General features: G+C 38.6%; 1 long non-coding RNA gene across 1 annotated transcript; it reads left to right on the top strand.

Annotated features, from left to right (window-relative positions):
- The first annotated feature begins 1,908 nt into the window (after positions 1 to 1,908).
- Positions 1,909 to 3,119, top strand: LOC139435901 (uncharacterized). Its single transcript, XR_011645112.1, has 3 exons — positions 1,909 to 2,114; positions 2,372 to 2,536; positions 2,910 to 3,119. It is a non-coding gene; the product is annotated as an uncharacterized lncRNA (long non-coding RNA).
- Positions 3,120 to 4,917: the final 1,798 nt, after the last annotated feature.

Here is a 4,917-nt window from a genome sequence, read left to right as displayed (position 1 = left end):
TTTTTGCAATGTTACGTAGATGGAAGTAGGCGGTCCTTGAAATTGATTTTATGTGGGCGTTAAAGGATAAATCCTGATCAAATATAACACCAAGATTCCTTACAGTCTCACTGGAGGCCAAATTAATGCCATCCATAGTTAGTATGTCTTTAGATAATGTGTTTCGTAGATTCTTCGGGCCAAGTACAATAACTTCAGTTTTGGTCGTGTTTAACATCAAAAAGTTTAAGGTCATCCACGTTTTTAAGTCCTTAAGGACAGCATATATAATGTGAACAAAATAGGTCCGAGCACTGAGCCCTGTCGCACTCCATGGCTAACTTTGGTTTGCGTGGAAGATTCATCGTTAACACGTACAAACTGAGAGCGTTCAGATAGATAGGACCTAAACCAGCCTAAAGCAGTTCCCTGTATGCCAACTAAGTGCTCTAGTCTTTGCAATAGGATATCATGGTCGATAGTATCAAATGCAGCACTAAGATCGAGCAAAACAAGAATAGAGACAAGTCCCTTGTCTGAGGCTATTAGAATATCATTTGTGACTTTAACCAGAGCTGTCTCTGTGCTATGATGTGTTCTAAAGCCAGACTGAAAATCTTCAAATAAATCATTGTTTTTTAAGTAATCACACAACTGTTTTGCGACCGCTTTCTCAAGAATTTTTGAGAGGAACGGAAGATTAGAAATAGGTCTATAGTTGGCTAAAACCTCTGGATCGAGGTTGTGCTTTTTAAGAAGCGGTTTTATCACTGCTACTTTGAATGATTGTGGAACATAGCCTGATAATAAAGACATATTCATAATATTTAATAAAGAAGTGCTAATTAATGGAAAAACTTCCTTCAACAGCTTAGTTGGAATTGGGTCTAACATGCACGTTGATGGTTTAGAAGAGAGAATCATTGAATGTAATTGTTCAAGGTTAATGTCTGAAAAGCATTCTAGTTTACTATCTAGTGTAATATTAGAACTTACGATTCCGGGAGCTGTTGATAACACTATACTGGTCGAAGGCAAGAGGTCATTAATTTTGTTTCTAAGAGTAACAATTTTATCGTTAAAAAAGCACATAAAATCATTACTACTGAGTGCTAAGGGAATAGAAGGCTCAATGGAGCTGTGGCTCTCTGTCAGCCTGGCTACAGTGCTGAAAAGAAATCTTGCATTATTCTTATTCTCATCTATTAATGAAGAGTAGTAGGCTGCTCTCGCTTTACGCAGTGCTTTCTTATATTCATTGAGAGTAATATGCCAAATTAAACGAGATTCTTCAAGTTTAGTGGAACGCCATATCCTTTCAAGTTGTCTAGACTTTTGCTTTATTTTGCGGGTTTCGGCATTATGCCATGGAGCTAATCTATGTTGTTTTATTTTCTTCTTTTTCAAAGGAGCAACAGAGTCTAATTTTATTCGCAGCGCATCTATAGCACTATCAACAACATGATCAATTTGGGGTGGTGTACATTTTGTATAAGTTTCCTCCCCTACATGCAGACATGCTATCGAGTTAAGTATTGGTTGAATCTCTTCCTTAAATGTGGCTATAGCACTAACAGATAGGTTTCTGCTGCAAGAGCTTTTGACTAATGCTTTGTAGTCTAGTAATGGCGCATTTCCACTGCAGCGGGTAGCCCCGTTTAAGCGTCCTGGACCGTCCTCAAGCGGCCAGGCCAGTTTTTGGTGGCATTTCCATATAGCCTAGTACCGGCTAGCGGGTACTTTTTCTCTCTTATTCCGGCCCCATAAAATCGTGGTTCTATCAGACCAGGCCAGGGCTGTGACGTCAACACTCGACTGCTGATTGGTCAGAGAGAATCGTCACAAGATCGCGCGCGAGATCATCCCTCGCATCACATATATATCAAGAAGCAAGCTTGCAGCATTTTGTAAACGGAGGAGCTACAAAAATGGCAACGTCGAAGAAAAGCACACCGTGGTCGACCGAGGAGGTGACGACGTTCCTACATCTCATTGGGGATGATAAAATCCAGCGGGAGCTCGACGGAACAACGCGAAATGTGAAAGTGTTCCAGGATGTCTCTGCACAGATGTCCGAGCGCGGATTTTCCTGCGATGTAGGGAAAACGGAACGGCTTTACTGGAGTCCCTGCAAGGTACGCTCACTTCTAACAAAGAAGTCTATTTTATCCTTACATTAATGTTCGACAACCCGTGCTTTTATGGAGCCCCAAAGAGCTACATAGCTAGCTAAGGCAGATAGCCTAGGCAGATAGCCTTAGCTAGAGCTATTGTTTGCTAACACCATATGTGCCATTGTTTACGTTCAGTTTTTCTTTTCTATAGTTGTTGTTGCTATTTAGTATTGTGCTGCAGTAGTTTGTGGAATTAACAAGTCATTTTGCTGTTCTAGATGATTACATTGGGACTCGTGAGGAGGAACATTCCCGAACAACGGGTGATGGCAGTGTTCCGTCCACATCGTCATTGAATCCAGAACGGACCCCAGCCGAAGAATCGACACCGACTCAACCACCAACACCGAGTGCCATCACGACACCGCAGCGTGTGGTTCTAGGTAAGAAATAGAAATGGCAAAACGACTGGAATTGTGTTTTTGTTTTTTTAAACCGTGGATCATCCATCGTCAGTAATTAAAATAAGCTATATCACTGTGTGGAAATGCTCTGTTACAAGTAAAGTCTTAGCTAGTAAGCAGCTAGTACAGTTGTGTGTGACATCCTATCATATACATATATTTATATTCATTATCAACAGGCTGGACATAATGTAATTCACTTTCACAATCATTGTAAACATCTAGGGCCAGAACTTTCTTTAGTTCCCCTTTCTGTTGTTCTGTTTATACATGTTATTCTTATATCCTTGTGTGACCTGTACCTGTCCTGAGTGTTTTCCTTATTGCTAATTATTATCTTATTGTCACCCAGGCAAGAGGAAACGAGGAGGAGAGGATCGGGCCCAGCAGGAACGGCACCATGACTGGGCAGCCGACGTGGCCCGTCTCCTCCCTGATACTTCAAAAAACCTTAATAGTTATTGTACATATTATATATTTTTTATCTAGTTAATTTTTAAATGCAACATTTGTACTTCCTTGTTTATTTATTTTCTTTAAAATGTTTATTTTATATTTACAATTCCATGTATATTTATGCTGGCTGCAATACAGTTTTACATTTTTTATTTGGATTGTTTAATGGCATGCCTTTTTGATACAACATTTGTATTTTTATACTGCCATCAATAAAGTACTTCTTTGACTTATCTTATCTCTTGTTGATAATGAATGGCACCCAACATAAAAAAATCATAAACATACATGAATTTATAAAGCAATAACAAACACCATCAGTTAGGAAAAAGCCCCTTACTTTTAAGAGATTTAAAGCAAGAAATTGAGTTTGCGAGCTTGAGGTCCTCCTCTAAAACATTATTACATGTTTATTTTGTAATGGTATTAAGAATACATAATAAATACATAATACATGTAGAAATTGCTCAATTGTAATACCCTCCTTCTACTAGACTCAAACAACACATTCCTTATATATTTGAAAGACGAGAGAACAAAATAAACCTATAACCCATTCAAGCAAGCTTTTAACATGTCTAGAAGAAAGATTGAGGTTATATTTAATATATTATATGTTGTGGATACTTTAGCCTCCATCCATGTTTACAATTGTCCACACTATTTTACACTTGCATTTATGAATATAGTTTTGCTGTGTTTTACACTTTAGTATTTATGTTTATAGTTAGCTTTGATATTTGCTTAATTGATTAGAAAGATTTTCTTTTCATGATCTGATATTTCCTCAAATGTTATTATGGGGCAGTACTTACTGGTGCTTGAATTTCAAATATTCAATTCAGATAATATTTGTTTAAAACATTTTACAAACACATGTATATTGAAAAAAAAAGGATGTATTTATGTTCAATACAATGAATACAATACAATGCTTGCTGTGATCACTTTCCTTCTTGCTGTGATAACAAGCCACACACCAAGAAACAAGTAAACGATCGCTTCCACATCCTCCATTGTTGTATGTGTTTTGTGAGTTGTGTCGCATTGAAGATGACGCCACTGCAGTTTTACCCAGCGTCGCTCCGACCAAAAAGCTGATCGCCCCGCCTACACTGCGTTGCTACCCCAGGTCCTAAACTGTAATGGAAATGCGCCACGGCCTCGGCCGGCCAGCGAGGCAGCCCGAGGCCTGAGCGAGGACGCTTAGGGACGCTTAAACGGGGCTACCCCGTTGCAGTGGAAATGCGCCATAACAGTACTTCAAAAGTTACTAAGAAATGGTCGGATAAAGCAGGATTATGCGGTTCGACTAATAGTTGCTCAATTTCAATACCATAAGTCAGAACAAGGTCGAGAGTGTGATTATAACAGTGGGTTGGTTTATTTACACTCTGACAGAAACCAACAGAATCTAATATAGAGTTAAATGCAACAGTAAGGCTATTTTTATCATCGTCAACATGAATATTAAAGTCACCTACGATAATTACTTTGTCTGTTTTAAGAACCAAAGTTGATAAAAACTCAGAGAATTCTGATAAGAATTCTGAATAAGGACCTGGTGCACGATACACTGTAACAAATAAGATTGGCTGCAAAGTTTTCCAGGTCGGATGCGTAAGACTAAAAACGAGGCTTTCAAAAGAGGTATAATTACATTTTGGTTTAGTATTGATAAGTAAACTTGAGTCAAAGATTGCTGCAACTCCACCTCCTCGGCCCGTGCCTCGAGCAATATGAGTGTTGACATGGCTGGGTGGAGTGGCCTCATTTATGCTGACATATTCTTCATGTCTCAACCAAGTTTCAGTGAGACAGCATATATCAATATTATAATCTGATATTAAATCATTTACCAATATTGCTTTAGATGCTAGAGATCTTATGTTTAAGAGACCACA

The sequence above is a fragment of the Pseudochaenichthys georgianus genome, chromosome 20, assembly GCF_902827115.2.
Source record: "Pseudochaenichthys georgianus chromosome 20, fPseGeo1.2, whole genome shotgun sequence".
NCBI classification, from domain to species: Eukaryota; Metazoa; Chordata; class Actinopteri; order Perciformes; family Channichthyidae; genus Pseudochaenichthys; species Pseudochaenichthys georgianus.
This window is presented reverse-complemented; position numbering and strand designations above follow the sequence as displayed.